Source organism: Poecilia reticulata, chromosome 13 (assembly GCF_904066995.2).
Source record: "Poecilia reticulata chromosome 13, P_reticulata-male-v2, whole genome shotgun sequence".
Classification (NCBI taxonomy): Eukaryota; Metazoa; Chordata; class Actinopteri; order Cyprinodontiformes; family Poeciliidae; genus Poecilia; species Poecilia reticulata.
This window is the reverse complement of record NC_088842.1, coordinates 2480300-2498507: the sequence shown is the minus strand read 5'-3', so window position 1 is coordinate 2498507 and position 18208 is coordinate 2480300. Positions and strand designations below refer to the sequence as shown.

Here is an 18208-nt window from a genome sequence, read left to right as displayed (position 1 = left end):
TTACCTAGCCTGGTAAAAATCAGCCCAGAGGGACTGGATCTTTGGTTATTGTGAAATGATTACTAGTGGAAGGCACGGCCTTCCACTAGTAACATCAACAATCACAAACGTTTGCTGCGATGGTTATGCACCAGTTTGATATGAAGCTTAATGTAAATTGCCTGGTCTGTAAACAACCATCCTCCACTGTGGCAACAGAAGTACCGAGCCAAACCGAGTTGTTAATGTTAATTCAGTATTCGGACGTATGGCCAACATGGACTGAATGGCTTTGTTCACTTCCTTCACTCTCAATGCCAAATTACAACCCTATACAATTCTAAAACAGTGCAGAAAATTAACACCATGGTTTACAACTTCTCCTCCTGTTTTTTGATTGGAGGATATCTATCCTGAGACATAGAAGCCAGAGAAGTAAATGGGGATGAGAATCAAGCAGAACTGTTTTATTAAGGCCATGGTCGGGCAACTTGTTACCTAAAGCATTTCAAAAACTGCCAGATGCCATTTTAGCAAGGTATGTTAAATGTCCCCTTTCTTTTACCAAATGCCAAAACATTATAACTGATTAATGTTATAATTAATAGCCCAAATGATACACTGCTCAGTGTATCACTTGATGATACACTGAGCAGCATATTTGTCATGAGGTGTAAGTGTGTGGGTGGATCAAAATACAGACAGGAGTTGGGAGTATGAATCATGTTGAGCGTTTTAATGAAAATAAAAAAAAAAGTTTTAAATTACACAGGGTAGTGATGGGCCAAACGACACAGAAACCTCAGCACATGCGCCGAGCAAACAAGACAAAAGCCCATATCGGTGTGTGTATCACTTTAAGGAAAACTACATAAGCAATACAGTTCCTGTGTCGTTTGGATGTGAACGCGCCAAATTGTATTCATGAGGGAGAAACTGTGTTGACACGTTTGTGGGTTTTGTTGGATGGAGATGCTTTGTGTTCTTTGCTTTGCATTTGTTTTTGGCTCATACTTGAATACAGGCATGAATCAACCAAAGAAGAGGACATTTTCTCCCGTGTGGGACCATTTTAATCTTATCATGGAGAAAAAAATAAATGATTATTCGGTTCTCATTTACACTTTTGAAAAAAAATTTCTCTTGGCTTATTCCACTTCCTTTCTATAGGATATTTGAATTATTTTACAGGAATTAACTTTTATTTATATTGTAGGTGAAACATTGGATTTTCCCCCAGTTGTCTTACTGTAACTGGAGCACTTCCACTGCTGAGGCATCGTCGTACCTGACATGAGGGGAATGCACCGGTTAACACTCTGTGTTAAACACTGATGTTTCCAGAAAGCAGGCAATTGAACTGGACCTTCAACTCAACCATCTGCTCCCAGTTCAAGTTTGTCATGATTGTTAATTGTGCTGATTTGTATTTTAATGTTCTTGCAAATCACTCCATGTAATTACAATGAATTAGTAACACAGGTGCATTTTATTTTTTTCTCAGATGACATCTGTGGCAGCAGCTGAACAGGGAAGTTGAAGAGAGCAAAGCCAATTCAAATGTCACCATGATGCTATCATCGAGGAACAAATATGCATCTCCGAGGAAAACACACCAAAATCATAGGATCCACTACAATACTGGGAAATGCAAAGACTACGTATGCAACCATATACAAACTTGCAATTAAATTTCTATGTATGCCGTCATCATAAGTGCCCTGTGAAAGCGTGTTCTCAAAAGCAGGAGAAATGGTTTGTAAATGGAACAACCGTCTCGGCCAAAGTTGTTACAGCAGCTGATGTTTCTAAATAAAAATGTGTGAATAAACCTTGTTCAGTCCGTTCCAGTCTTTATTGAATTTGCCTGCAATGACTTTTGCAACAGCAGCACAGTCTCAACACAATGTCAACATAGTTTGCGAAATGTGCCATGCACCCAATGAGGCCTCATTTGCCCATCACTAACACAGGGGGCATAGGGAGCCAGAGCAAAACAAAAACCACAAATCCAAGGAAAACAGGGGAGACATGGGAAATATATTATTATTATTATATATATATAATATATTATTATAATATAACTCCTAATTGGGCTGCCACCTTATCGTGGTGGAGGGGTTTGAGTGTTCCAATGATCCTAGGAGCTATGCTGTCTGGGGCTTTATGCCCCTGGTAGGGTCACTCAAGGCAGACAGGTCCTAGGTGAGGAACCAGACAAAGCGCAGCCCGAGGACCCCTTATGATGGAGACTAACTTTGGATCTGGTGCTCCCTCGCCCGGACGCGGGTCACCGGAGCCCCACTCTGGAACCAGGCCTGGAGGTGGGGGACAATGGCGAGCGCCTGGTGGCCGGGCTTTTACCCATGGAGCCCGTGGGTAAAAGCCCACGGGCTCCGTGGGCTTTTACGGAGCCCGTAAAAGCCCGAAGAGGAGACGTGGGTCCCCCTTCCGATGGGCTCACCACCTGTCGGAGGGCCCAAAGGGGTCGGGTGCATTGTGTTATGGGCGGAAGCCGAGGGAGGGGACCTTGGCGGTCTGATCCTCAGCTGCAGAAGCTGGCTCTTGGGACGTGGAACGTCACCTCTTTGGTGGGGAAGGAACCGGAGCTAGTGTGCGAGGCTAAGAGGTTCCAGCTAGAAATAGTCGGCCTCACCTCGACGCATGGCTCTGGTTCTGGAACCAGTCTCCTTGAGAGGGGCTGGACGTACTTCCACTCTGGAGTTGCCCCCGGTGAGAGGCGCCGGGCAGGAGTGGGCATACCCGTTGCCCCCGCCATCTCAGGAGGGGGAAGCAGTTCAGCAACAAGACTGTTTATAGTGGGGATGGTGTGCTGCTGACCTCAACTCGGGACATTGTGGGCCAGTGGGCGGAATACTTCGAAGACCTCCTCAATCCCACCAACATGCCTTCTGTTGAGGAAGCTGAGCCTGGGGACTCTGAGTTGGGCTCTCCAATGTCTGGGTACGAGGTCGCCGAGGTCGTCAAAAAGCTCCTCGGTGGCAGGGCCCCTGGAAAGGAGGGTCCGTCGGATAGTCGAACCTGGGATTCAGGAAGAGCAGTGTGGTTTTCGTCCTGGTCGTGGAACACTGGACCAGCTCTACACCCTCAGCAGGGTCCTTGAGGGTGCAAGGGAGTTGGCCCAACCAGTCTACATGTGTTTTGTGGACTTGCAGAAGGCGTTCGACCGTGTCCCCAGGGGGGCCTTGTGGGAGGTTCTCCGGTAGTATGTGGTACCGGGCCCTTTGATATGGGCTGTCAGGTCCTTGTATGACCGCTGTCAGAGTCTGGTTCGCATTGCCGGCACTAAGTCAGGCTCGTTTCCAGTGAGAGTTGGACTCCGCCAAGGCTGCCCTTTGTCACAGATTCTGTTCATTACTTTCATGGACAGAATTTCTAGGCGTAGCAGAGGTGTTGAGGGGATCCGTTTTGGTGGCCTTAGGATCGCATCTCTGCTTTTTGCAGATGATGTGGTCCTGTTGGCTTCATCAGATCGGGATCTGCAGCTCTCGCTGGAGCAGTTCGCGGCCGGGATGAGGCTCAGTGCCTCCAAATCCAAGGCCATGGTCTTGAGCCAGAAAAGGGTAGAGTGCCTCTTCAGGGTCAGGGGGGTCGTCCTGCTATCTGGGGATCTTGTTCATGAATGAGGGAATAAGGGAGCGGGAGATCGACAGGTGGATTGGGGCAGAATCTGCCGTGAAGCGGGCGCTGTACCGGTCCGTCGTGGTGAAGAGAGAGCTGAGTCAAAAAGCGAAGCTCTCGATCTACCGGTCGAACTAAGTTCCCACCCTCATCCATGGTCATGAGCTTTGGGTCATGACCAGATGACCGAAAGAACGAGATCATGGATACAGGCGGCCGAAATGGGTTTCCTCCGCAGGGTGGCTGGGCTCTCCCTTAGAAATAGGGTGAGAAGCGCGCTCATCCGGGAGGGACTCAGAGTAGAGCCGCTGCTCCTCCACGTCGAGAGGAGCCAGTTGAGTTGGCTCGGGCATCTGGTAAGGATGCCTCCTGGACGCCTCCCTGGTGAGGTGTTCCGGGCACGTCCCACCGGAAGGAGGCCTTGGGGAAGACCCAGGACACGCTGGAGGGACTATGTCTCTCGGCTGGCCTGGGAACACCTTGGGATTCTTTCAGAGGAGCTGGAAGAAGTGGCTGGGGAGAGGGAAGTCTGGGCCTCCCTTCTGAAGCTGCTGCCCCCTGCATCACTAAAGTCTTCCAGCAATCACTGATATTGGACATTCTGCATAAGCAGCAGAAAATGGATGGATGGATGGAATATATTATTATATTTTAATAATAAGAATATAACGGTATAAAAAAGGATTAGCCAGGAGGAACTGACGATGAGTTGTATACATACATGGGGAGGTTGATTACTGAAAAAGGAACAGATGGTCGATTAGAAACGGATTGCAGGTGTGAAGGGAGAGAGAAAGTGGCACAGAGGGTGAGGGAGAGTACACAGGTGAGTAGTAAATAAATCTAACACTAAACAATGACTAGACCTAAGAAACAATTCAATTTGAGTAACAAAGAATAACTAGTCAAGAAATAAACTAGAATCACTAAGAAGAACTGAAACAGAACAAGATTTAATAAAAGAAAGAGACTAAGGAACAATGAAAAATAGGCAAACCTCAAAACAAACCAGGATTCTAACAATTTGAGCTTTTTCTATATTTATAAAAATAAGTTTTTATAAACATACTGATATATAAAGTGCTTCTTTATATATCAGTATGTTTTGGATAAATGTACACTAGGGTTATGCACTCACAGACAGAATGAAGCTTACATTTGAAGTATAAAATATGCTCAATACAGTATTTGTTTCCACCACATCCTGCTGCTCTAATCCTTAGGAGAGTTTTCAAAGTGAGAGTGAGACATGTGGCCTAAAAGGAAAGGAAATGCTTTGACATAAAACACATTTAGGAAAAGTCTTTCAATCATCACAGCTAAGAAATGAGTTGCATGAGCAAGCTTCTCCAACAGCAGGCAGTGGCTGCTGGCAAAGAACAAATGTGGACATAAATCTTAATCAAGAAAGACCCCACCACCACAGTTACCCCAGATCCCCGGTGCCCCTTCCCTTCCTTTGTGAGAAAAGCTTCCACTGGCATTCTGTCCTCTGTCACCCTTGGTGAGGCCTGTGGTGCCGCGCTGGCTGAGAACAACCGAATGAAGAAAAAAGATGCTTTTGTTTTTAAGCCTTGAATCAGAGTGCTTTCTTTCAACAATCCATTTATTCTGCTTATACATACCGAGTGGACTCTTTAATAGTCTCAGCAGGGACACTTCTTGGACATTTGGAAGCCAATGATCAAATCTTAAAAATAACAAAAAAGGTCAAAGCACACTAAAGTGTTCCAGCAATCACTGAGATTGGACATTCTGCATCTTTTATGGGGAATTTATAATCAAAATGTGTGCACTACATAAGAAAAACAGCTGCTGTGTTGCAACTGTGAGTCACAGAAGTAAAATCTGGCTGCTTAGATGAATTGACCAAAGAAGATACGAGACACATTTAAGAAATACACATTAGTTTTATTTTTATTTATTTATTTTTTTTACAATTTCTTTTTGACAAGTGGCTTTTATGTGACAGTAATCTGACAGGCAGGGGGCAGAGAGAGGAGTAGTCCAAGGACAGGATTCAAATTTGGGATGTCCACATTGAGAGGCGCTCACTTTAACCACGTTGGTTTTGTTTAAATCAAAATTTGCTGCTCAGCACACGAGTCTGACTCTCCTGACTCATCTTTCACTCGTGTTTGCGAGTCTGGATTGTTGAAAGCCTGCTTTGAACTAAATAACCCTCCGCTGCTGCATTGTGTTATATTAACACATTAAAGTTTTAGATTAAACACATGTGTAAATGTGGTAACAGCCCTAATCTATATAGACCCTCATGTCATGACAGAAAATAATTTTTTTTTGCCAAATTTTGGGCTTTTAAATCCTGTGGTCTTAAACTGGTGATCAGTTGAGAACAGCCTATTTCAATGTAGCTGTTGTTTGCAATAAATGCTTACTCAGTCTTCTTTTGGGTCTGACTCCTATTTGTTCTTTTTGTATCCTAAAGCTGTATTTAGAACCTTCTTCTGATCTAACAGTGCCAAATGTGAATTCTTGCCATTTTTAAATTGGTGCTGCATAGAGGTCTCAGATCCTAGAACCTTTGAGTGTCTGCTGGAGCCAATGCAATGAGAGCATAAAACTGTGATTCTTTCAAATGTGTTTTAGAGGTGATATCAAATAACTCAATGTCACTAGAAGTAAACACTCCTGATCACAATCCAATTAAGTGTAAAGGAGAATTAGAAGAGACAAATGTCTCAACTGGCAAAGCTAATATGTTTACATCAAGACTGATGAAAAGTTGTTTTCTACTGTAGTGTGTGCAAAGGCGATGTTTACTCCTGTGTTTTTAAAGCTGCTGGCTGAACAGCAATGAAGAATTTGGATTTATAAAAAAAATCTAAACAAAGAAATCCAATACTGTTCCCAAACTGTAGCATTACAGTGTATTCATCACTGTGAGGTTGTTATACTGGAAAGAAACAATAAATTCTTTGCTTCATTCTGCAGGAATATTTTGTCAACCAAAAAAAAAAAGAGATGCCACTGAAAGATGACTCAAACAATCCCTGAATCAATTCTTCCTTTTTAATGGTTGACATATTCGTCAACAATTTAAAGGTCGTCACTTACAGTTACCCCTACCAGTCAAGACTAAAAGCATTAAGATTAATACTGAATTTCTTTCCAACAATAATTTACTTTCAGGTGGCTGCAACATCGATTTCAGCATTATCAGAAACCGATCTATCCAATTCAAAGCTATATGCTGAAAAATGGTCCTTTTGGGTTGATTCAAAGGGACAGTGATAACCCATTGTTATAGAATCAAAATGGCACAGAGTTCAATTGTTTTGTTTTAGCAGTATTTTAACAAATGGCTCAGTTCTAATGGAGGCAGTGCGGGGTCAGATATAATAAGATTTCCTGATACTGGGGACATTGGGGCGTTGGTTGAAAGCAAGGCTAAATCACAATTATCATTATGGATCATGGCGGGATGTCAGTCCTTGCACATGTTAAGGTGACGCCGAGCACCATTGCCCAGCTCAGTAACAGGCCTATTATGATGGCCCTATTAGATCAATGTGTCAATTACTATTACTCAAACTGGCTCTTGGGTTTGAAAGCATTCAAGATGCAGTGCATGGCAGAGAGAAAGCTAGACCCATTTACTACATTTGACAGCAAATAAAAACACTTCAGGAACTAAAGATCAAACTGCAGGTCTCCAAGACACAGAATACACAAACATATTTTGCAAAGAAAGAACCCTATTTATTTGAGAAGCTGCCTTTCATATCAATACTTCTGGTGAATATCTGCAAGGGGAGATTATTGCCAATGACTTTGATTCAAAAAGTGCTACTTCCATTTACTTTCTTTCAGTTTCAATTGCATCTCTAGATTTAGGCATTAAGCTGGTATATAAAGAAAAACAAAGACATAGTTACTCTGCCATACCATAAATTACAAGTGAAAAACAGTAGGTGAAGCTGTCAAATGTAAGGACAAAGTTGCTCAGTAAAGAATATGCGGGTAAATTGCCTGGATTAAAAAAATCCCTTTATTTGCACTAAGACCCATATTTGAGCTCCAGTTAATAAAAAACAAAGACAAATGTAAGAGAATGGTAGAAAACATTCTGCTGAAGTCTCACAAATGTCCCAGGATTTCAATCTAAGTTTTCAAATTACAGTAGGTTCCTGCCGATTCACAGATTCTCTTGTGGAATGCAACTCCAAGTAATACCTGGAAATCTGCCTATTTGCAGATTTTTCCAAAGAGAATATCAAAAATATTCAAAAGATAATGCAGTTTAGGAATATGAAATACCGAGGCGTAATGCTCCTTGACACACTAGTGGCCACCATTTGCAAAGCAGCCAATCCATGAGGGCCATTCACTTTTCTTGCCACTGACTAGCTGTACCCCCAGGAGAAGAGGTAAGGCAGACCAGGAGTGCTGAGAGTTTCCACTGTGCGTATTAATGCATACTAAGCTATATTTGGTGTTTGACCCATTTAAAATGGGCAGCTTTAGCATTTTTAGAGGGGTTATTCAGAGATGTCAGATTCTTAGGCGGTTGTGCTCTCTAATCCCCGTGAATTCCGAGAGTCCACTGAATTAATTATATAATTCAGTTTCATTATCAAACATGTCATGTAATGTTGGCACTCCAAGTAATATACTGTATTTCCTACAAGTAACATATTTGAAATGTTACTTGTAGGAACACCTAAATTTAATGGAATAAAAGATTAGTTTGAATGCAACTATTTTTTGCCTCAGGTTTGTTCCACAAACGATCCAAATCAGACTGTTCTCATGGATAGCATGATTTTTTTCAATTTCTGGATTAAAATGTGTCTGATTGCAGCACTGAATACATCTCAATAATAATTCAATCAAATGATAATGACAATTTGAAATTGCCAAATTAGTAATGTATCCTATTCACTGCTAAGTTCTCATTAAGGACAATTCATGACCACTAAGCCATTTTATAGGCATCTTATATCAATCTACTCTATTCATTTCCACCTTGAAATGGAGTAGCATGTGATTTTATTTTATTTTTTACATCAGTGCTGATCTTATTCCATGAGGCTAAGGCAATCTGAACACATTTTTATATAAACATGAACTAAACCAAGCGCTTGAAACCACAAGACTCCATGTGGATATGGAAAATATGGATGGAAGCCCTAGAAAGGAATTAAAAACTAGGCAAGTAATTTCATTTACAGGGAAAGGATGTTACCACATTTCCTACTGGTGCAAAGTTTTACAAGGTCCCTAAATACATGTGGCAATTACATGGTGTGGAAATGTTATACAAACACAAGTTCACTTTTGGATCCTGATGCTGGGTTTACAGAGAGACAGAACTCTGACACTCCACAATTTCTGAGGAATGGTATTTCCATTAAATTATGCATTAAACCTATATGAGCCAGAAACTGATCTAAGTATGGCAGAACACTGACAATGGTGTTGTATTGACATTTATTTAACAAGCACAAAAAACTACACAAAGAGTTTTGGCAGAGTAGAACATTTTATGAATAAAGGATGACAGTTTGGCAAATAGAAAAACTAACATACCTAAGAAATTCTATATAGAAAAAAAAGCTGTTCCAATTGGAGATCTTAGCTCACTGACAGAAGACATAACTTTGGTCTTTTACATCAGCTTAATCTAACAAGCTAACAATAAAAAAAAAAGAAATTCAATCAACATAGGATTTTTGTTGTAAACAACAACATCCTCAGGAGTTCATGGTTTCCATGCACGTTACCTAACAATGACCAAGGGTTATCAAATTTCAGAAAATGCCACAACAAATATAGGATCAAATAAAACAAGTTCACATAAAATTGATTCAACTGTCTGGACCTGTGGATAATGGAATCTCAAACATAAAACCACTTGTATCAATGTTTACTTAAGAAATGTTATAACTTTTCCTAATGAAAATGTGAAGAAAGTGTGACATGCCATTCCCTCTGTTCACTACAGGGCCTATTTGCAGATTTTTCCAAAGAGAATATCAAAAATATTCAAAAGATAATGCAGCTTAGGAATATAAAATACTCCTAAGCTGCATTATGTATTTGCTAAGAATGCAGAGAAGGAACGTTATGAATGTTAATTGGAGGTTTTGGTTTGTCAAAATAAAACATCTTTAATATTTTCCCTAGTTATTTGCCTTTGACCAAAAATGAAACACATCACTCAAAATTCCACTGTTAAAAACATGGCAGTGGCAGCATCCTGCTGTGGGGATGTTGTAGTTAAGAGGCAGATAAGCTGGTCAGAATGATGAGGAAAATATTATTATTATTGGAATGGTTTAGATCAAGCATACTTCTCAAGAGTCTAGTCAAAGTCCAAACAAATATCTAATTGAGAAGACATGAAAATTGTGGTTCACAACCACAATTTGGTTGTAGAGAGATTGGTTGTAGAACTCTACAACCAATCTGAGCTCTTTGTGACAAAAAAATAGGCAAAAACACAACCCAAAAGAACTGAAACTGTAATTGCAACAAAATATTTTAACTCACGGAGGCTGAATATAAATGAGTAGCACTGTTTCAGACATGTTCCAGCAAAAAAGAATTCCAAAAAAAATAAGCATACATTTTCTTATTTTTTGACAAAATGTGAAAAAGTCAAAGTAGTATGAATGCCTTGTCAAGGCACAGCACCAGCACATTTTTATCAGCACCTCGAAACCCCATCTTTTGTGAGTCATTTCCATAACAACTTGTAAAGAAACAACAAGGTTCTTTCTTTACCCACTCATTCTGAAGTCCTACTTTCATTTCATCTAAAACTCTTATTCAAAACAGCAGAAACTGCCTGCCACATCAAACTACCCAGGGCCCAGGGGCCACAGTTATTGTGGCATACTACAGGCACTACCTTAATTACTAAGGTAAAAAGTTCAACCACAACACTATGGATGGAGGCTGCCAAAGACAGATTTCCTTTGCTTTTGACCTCTATGACCCTTTACTTACAGTAGCCTGCGAAACAGATATAAAAGCCAAAGAATCTGTGTAAAACACGTTACTGATCACACAAATGATGAACAAAAAGAAAGCAATACTAGTACCATGTTGACAAAGTAACTAGTGTAGCAGTTTAAAAAACAAGAACATAAAAATGTATGTAATCAGTTCTTAAACTGAGTTGATTCCTTTTTTGACAGCAGCTAGGTGGATATTAATATTCATTACAAAAACCACAGCTTGCATTAGATCCAATTTTAGCCATTTTAGCGAAGTGTGCCAGTTTTCTGTCAAACCTAAGTGAAACCACATGACACAGAAACATATGCTCCCAGAGAAGTTCTTTTTCTTGCAAGAGTTCTATTTACAAATGTAAAAATGTCAGCTTTCCTGGTGCATAACGATGTCAGTTCTGTGGTGCAGAGGAAGTACATTCAATTCTTGAAATTGTTAAAATTATTTACAAATAAGATTTCTTTCCAGGATGTTAAACAAAGCTATTCTAAAAGTTATCTCATTTAACTGCATGATGACCCAAATGAAAGTTAATCTTTAATACCGTCGTCCTCTTTAGCTAATGTATTTTAGCACAGTATTTATTCTGACAGCAAGAGGCCAATGACGGAGGCGGAACACAGGAAAAGTTTCCAGATTACAGACAGTTTTAATGACGCTCGTCCAACAAGATCTCAAGTCGACCATTTCCCTCACAGGAAATTAGGACTCATTGTAGGAATCTGGAATCTTCCAAAAACTGTCAATTAAATCAGTAACTAATTTAATTCAAACTCAATTAAAAATACCTTATTTATCACAAAATTAAACTCGTATCATCCAAGAATCTTCAAAAAGGATCTCCAGTGGCGGTCAGCCTTGGGACCAATCCAACAGTGTCCTCTCACTGAAGACACTGTTGGACTGTCATGAATTTCATCACATGCCGACAGCTCAATAACCAGTCAGCAGAAATGATTTTCCACAGTAAGATGTTCTGGATGACATCATCAGTTGTTGGCAATTCTACTAATCCTCATCCTTTGTTTTTGACTCTGCTCTTTAAATCTCTGTCTGTCCATTTGGTTATAAAACCAGGTAGAGAGATATTGGAGTCGGGGACCGGATCCTTGCCCATTGTGGTTAATGGAAGAAATGGTGTGAATTTTTCTTCTTAGCTTTTTGGTTCTGCTCTGCATCCATGAGGCCTCTACTTCAATTCCTCTGGAATTTGGGGGTCACAGTTCAGGAATTATTTAAGTCTTAGATGCTAATCAGTTGCTCTGGGCTTTAAAAAACAAAACACCTTGTTACCACAGTTACACATCACAATAACTGCTCAACATAGAAATATTGACAATCCATCATCCTCCTATCACTTCCTGTCATCTTCTTTGTCCTTTTTTGCCAGTAGTAACATCCGGCTGTTGACGACTTGTGTGATGTAAAAAATGTTTCAATATGGCTGAAAAAACACTTTATCATCAGGCAAAAACATTTTACTGAAAAATGTGTTTTTTGAAATTGATGTGTTTCAATCAAGTCAATTTATTTTTGAAATATTAATTTGTGAAATTTTTCGGTTAATAGAAATGCAGCTTTTGACACAAACAACTTATGTGTATTTTTTTGTTGAAGAAAAAAAAATTAACTCATCAAGGTATTCAAAATGCATTTGATATTTTGACAAAGTATTGAAACATAGTAACAAAAAAATACACTGTGTGGCATATACCATAGCTGTTTTAAATTAGCAAATGTTCAATATTTATAGTATATTTATAGAAATGCTTGCTAATTAATTCCTAAATAAGTTTGAAAATTGAATAAACTTAGTAAATATCAATCAATCAATAAATGAATCAAGCTAGATATTGCAGTATTTTTGTATTCCTGTGCTGTGTATTCATGTGATTTTATGTTTTAAACTGATAAATATGATGCAATTTTATTTGCTTGTGGAGAGAGACTGAAAATGACCATCAAACCACACATAACAAATTTATTTATTGTATGAGAGTAAGGAAAAATAATATTCAACCTCAATGCATTGTAATATGTAAAATAATTTTCAGATAGTTAAAGTTATTAGAGAGAAATTAAGTCCGTAGAAAAGAAAACGTATGTGGCCAAGCAATAGCTGAAAATGCCTTTTGCATGCCTAAGAAAACTTTAAAACTAAACATTAATACAATAAAATATTTACTAATTTGGCCAGAGGGGGCTTGGTTTAGGGCATGAGGTTTGGGGTAACGATTTGAAAAGTCATTACAAATCATTCAGTTTGTCGGGTGTGTTTATACACACCACTTCCAGCAGTACCAAGTTTAATCTGACTTCCTATTTGAAGGGGGAAAACTGGTGAGGCAGAACACATTTTCGACAGACATAAAACAGACATGCAAGTCAAAATAAACCACTCCAGAGTGAAACTGGAGCCCTGCAACCCTGCCTGTGCACTGAACAAGTGTGTGTGTTTTTGAATGTCCGGGGCATTGAAACACTGATGGTTAAAAAGGGGCCTAGAATGATCCAATTCGGGTGTTTTCTGTGGAAAACAAAGTTATGTTCACAAACTGAAGCCAAATTCTGAAGATCAACTCCTCTAGATCCATTAAGTTTCAGGGTTGACATTCTTTCTGAATACCAGTCATCCAAAGAACCTAAACCATCATCAATACTACTTTAAACATCTAAACATAATCCCAATATGAATAGAATATAGTCTAAATAGTGAGAATACTTTGCCTTAGTTGATGATAGATACAAACCAAGACTTGTGTGTGGGGTCACATGACAGTCAGAAACACCACGTCCTCATGGTGGATAGAAAACATCACTTCTCTAAATCTCCTTAATCTGGTGGCTCATTTTGTTCAAATGCATGATGATTTCCGCTTAATACATTTTAGAAGAATTATACATCTAGTAAACACAGCAAAACCTGTCATGAAAATGAACTGAATGACGAGGCTTAATGCCACAGCAGGCTTTTTGCCATCAAAAGTGTTTAAGGAGGTTAAGTGGAATTTGATTCTTGCAACAATGAAATTATGATCCAGAGTTTTTACGATAATGTTCCAGCTAGATTTCAATATAAATGTTCAGGAAGTCAAATCCCAGCCTCTTGACCTTTGCCGCATGTCTTCCTCCTCTCCCACTGCCCTCTTTCCTCTCAATCTACTGTGAGTGACAGGAAATAAAGGTCACTAGATCCAAAAAATACTTAAAAAATAAATAACTTAAAAAATTAACCTGGAGTCAAGTTTTACGCCCTTTTTATTCAGACCTTTGTGTGAGTTGCCACAATCACACAAATACATGGCTGTCTTTATTAGTGAGAAAGGAGGCAGGTGTTAAGTTTAACTAAAGCCTGTGTGAGTAAATGCAAACATTTCAGAAAAAGTTGAGATTGGATATCAGTTCTTACAATTCACACAAAACTGAAAGTCATAAAAGCTGCAATATGTAACTTTTACTTAGAATATGTTAAAACATATTCATATTTGATAAAATTGTCACCATGTTAAGATTTCCTCCACTGCCTCCCTGAGCTACTATTGCCATCTGAAGAAATACACAGATCCTGACCAAAAACAAGCAATCAGAGCCAGGTGGAGGATCTTAGCGATGCCACTCAATCTCATGCATTCGCTGCTCAATATGTTAATGAGAACATAAACAATTTACCATTACAGGAAAACCATTTATCCGTGGTCATTGGTGGCTGTGCTAGCTAGCCTAACCAACAGGATCTGCTGGCAGGGAAAAGCTGTAGCTGAGAGCAAAGGGAGGGACCCAGAGATGTCATGTGTAGCAGCAGACAACCAAATGAAACAGAACTGAAAAAAATTCTATTCAACCCCATACTTCAATATCCACCAAAAAGACCTAGTTACCTCCCGCAAGAGGAAACATCTGACAATATTGGCTAGTCATTTAAAATAATGGAAAATACTACTACGAAGACAAGAGAAAACTATTTATAATACAAGAGTCATCACTGAAAACAGCCAAACGTTTTCAGAACTTCTAAAAAACAGTGAAGCCTTCTGATACAATCTGTTTGGAGTTGCTTCTCAACCAAGATATGAGACTTTGCCCTTCAGTATATCATACAACCCTAAAACAAAAGTATCTTTTGCTGTATAGCTACAGCATAGAGCACAGTGCAGAAGGGCAGTGTGTAGCAATTGATGAGTTTGTCTGATGCATGTGAACCCAGCCTTTCACTGCAAAACCACAAAGACAATCCCCAAGCTTCCATTTACAGGATAAAAAAGGAATGGAGCTATAATAGTACATACTGTATATCTAGTTTTACCTGACATAAGCTACTGGATACAGATAGCTACATGAGTTTGTTTGCTAGAATACAAACAATTAAGTGAGAACAAATGAGGGTTTTTTTCTATTCAATGAAAGAAAAACTGTTGTTAATAGAAAGACAAAAAGTTACTCATTAACACAAACCAAATGTGTTAATGGAAAAATAATGGAAAATACCCATATTTACAAATGGGTAAATATGGGACTTTTTCTCCAGTGTCAAAGAATCTTGAAGGAAGAATTAATTTACTTTGAGTCATAGGGAAGACAACAGTCAACAGTGGCTGCACAACTTCCCGGTCATCAGGAGTTTCCCTAAAAATAAAAAAACCCAATTAAAAACTATGATGCATAGAATACAATGTAATGGAACAGTGCAGAGAAAATAAACTAAGACTTCTTAGAGTTGACTGGTCCAATCACTGGTCCAGTAAAATCAATGTGTAGCTACCACAGTTGAAAAAGCAATCCAGGGTGCTGTGGTGGTGCAGAGACAGAGCATGACCCACGTATTGAGGCCTTAGTCCTTGTGGTGGTGGTGGTCACAGGTTTGATTCCCTGGCGATGTTTGCCGCATGTCTTCCCCCTCTCTGATTACCCTGTTTCCTGTCGAACTACTTTCAAATAAAGGCCACTAGAGCCAATAACATCTTTAAAAAAAAGGAATCCAGATTGTTAAAGAGGAATTTGTTGAGTGAACAGAGGGCCATGTCCTCTACACAGTTGGAGATGCTGTGAAGTAGGGAGATGGAATCTGAAATTCCCAAACACCAGAAAACAAAGCTTGTTTCTTCATAGCTGATTTTTCACTTGATGAGTGTGTTCTAAAAAATAAAAACAGAGCCAATATAGGTGCATCAATTTACAAATTTAAGATTTACTTGAAGAACAATACCTGGCCTCGTACACTGCATCTTGTCCAGAAACATAAGGAGTCATAGCCAATAAACACTGCACCTGCATTGTTTACTAAATCCAAAGGTACTGTTGGCACTGATGCAAAAGGACCCATACATAGTTTTTCTGTCAGGCAAAATCACTGCAACTATACATTGTTTGGACTTATGCACAATCCTTTCCATTGATAAAATTATGTTGAGTGTGCCTGGCTGCAAATCCACAAGTACAGGCCTTCAGCACATGCTTTTTTCCCCTCTCTCTCGTTTTCCTTTAATTTGCAAATCTTGTAATCTAAGCCTAGAGCTGACTGAACCAACTTCGAAACCAGCACAGCAACAGCGGCCAAGACTCCAATCTGTTTTCCATTTAAGTGTCAGGATGGCGTCCTTTTTGGTGGTTAACAAAAGCTGTTATTTCGAAATGATTATACAGAAAAAAAATTGTGTGAAGACTGTAGCAAGTTTATGAACAGGCTGTACGGAAAGTACTCCGCCGCACCCGGAAGCCTTTTTCCTTCTTGCGTCTTACCAGAGTGTTATTTACCAAGCACTTCTCCAGGAGGAAGAACCAAGCGATGTCATCCAGCCAGAGGTCAGGGTTTCTGCTTTTCAACATACTGCATGTTTTCAGCATTAGTGGCAAGCAACGCCTGGGTGATTCGCCAAACCGTCAAAGTGCAACATGTCTCAATGTCAGTGAGGACATAGGAAAAGCAGAAGCAATGGCGACAGCGTCAGAAAGACAGGAGAAGCAGATTCTGGAAAACATCAAGAAGGTGGTCTCCATCAAGACTCGGCTGAGGACAGCAGTGTTGTGGTCAAGACCACCTAACCCGAGACCAAGACAAGACCAAGACCAGAGCGTATCAAGACCGAGATAAGACCAAGACTTTTAGGGTCAGAGACCAAGTCGAGACCAAGACCGAGGTAAGTCGAGACCGAGTCAAGACCAAGACCAGCGGCCTGCGCTATATGACTTGATAAAATGTGAAATATGATCAAAACTGCTTCTCAAATTGATCTGAAAGATCCATATTCCCATAAAAACACCTAGATATTAAATACTTAATACATTTTACCAATATTAAAATGAAGAGCTTCCATCTTTGTGCTACAATCCGAGGTGGTCTCTTGCCATCCCTAAAAAGATAACACCCTGGGTGTTTGCCCATATTGCTCATGTCAGAAACCATCATTGTCTGCACCATAACACATAGCAATTGAGGCAATGCCCTGACGGTAAATAACGCTCAACTATGAACACTGACCAAGGAGCAACAAAGAAGTAACCAAGCACAAGGTGCTCACCATGACTGTTTTCACCCTCTCTCTGGCTACATGAAGCAAGGTAGTCTGACACCATGGCAGACATTACACCTGCCACTTTGAACAAAAACAATCATAGAGCAATGTGCATGCTCTGCGTACTTTCGTTCTTTTGTTTTATTTATTTGTTAATTAAAAAAATATCAATGTGCATGATTAAATAAAATAATGAGAGCTACTACTGCAGTGTACGCAGAGCATTACAAGAACAAAGAACAGCTCTCAGTGACACTCCGGTCCTATGTTCTAAGTAAAAAGCCATTCAGAAGAATCGGACTGTTCCTGAATGTCACATCACTATATTGCAGACTTTTGGACACAGGGTTGTCCCATATATGCGATAAATGCTTTTGTGTCTCTGTACAGCTAGCTTTGCTAACATCACGTCAATGGAGCTTACCTTTCTTTGAGCTTCTTTTCTAAAGGACGAAAAAAGTTAGACGTAGTCCTCACCGTCTGTGAAAGCGAAGCGCTGCTGAGTTAGCTGTGGCCATCAGATTTCTTATGATTTATGCAGCTCAATTCTATTTCTGACGATTAGACAGATCTTCTGCTGCTCAGAGGAAACCACTGCGCATGTCTCAGAGCCGCGTGCGAGTAAAAGGTGGGGAGGGGGAGTAACAGAAACACGTTATTGCTTGGATTTAAATCGGTGCGTTTTGCATCCACTGTTAACAAATAAACTGGACAGTATATGCTGCAGGCACGTGCAGGGGGGGATCTGGGGGTGCTTGAGCACCTGCCCCTTTTGCTCCTTGCCCCCAAGTGCCCTTTTGGTCAATTTTTATTTTTATTTTTATTTTTTTTTTGGTATTACTATTTTCTAAGCCCTCCTCTGACACATAACATGTACTAAAATTTTTTATTTTTTTTTTTGTACAACATAATAAGCCCTCCGGTCACCTTGTTACCTTTGACCTTTTGCCCATGACGCATGACGCAGTTGCCTCTCTCACAGTGAGATAAGGCGGCTAACTGGAGCTCAACGTAGCAAACTTTCCAGATTACAGAACAGTTTCCGGTGAATTAAAAAAAGCGTTTTTGGTGAATAAAGTGGAGTAGACTTGCTACTT

General features: G+C 39.9%; 1 protein-coding gene across 6 annotated transcripts in view; it reads right to left on the bottom strand.

Annotated features, from left to right (window-relative positions):
* The window catches only part of bcas3 (BCAS3 microtubule associated cell migration factor), a 386651-nt gene that overhangs the window by 345804 nt on the left and 22639 nt on the right, over nt 1–18208 (bottom strand). The gene's annotated exons all lie outside the window — the stretch shown is intronic.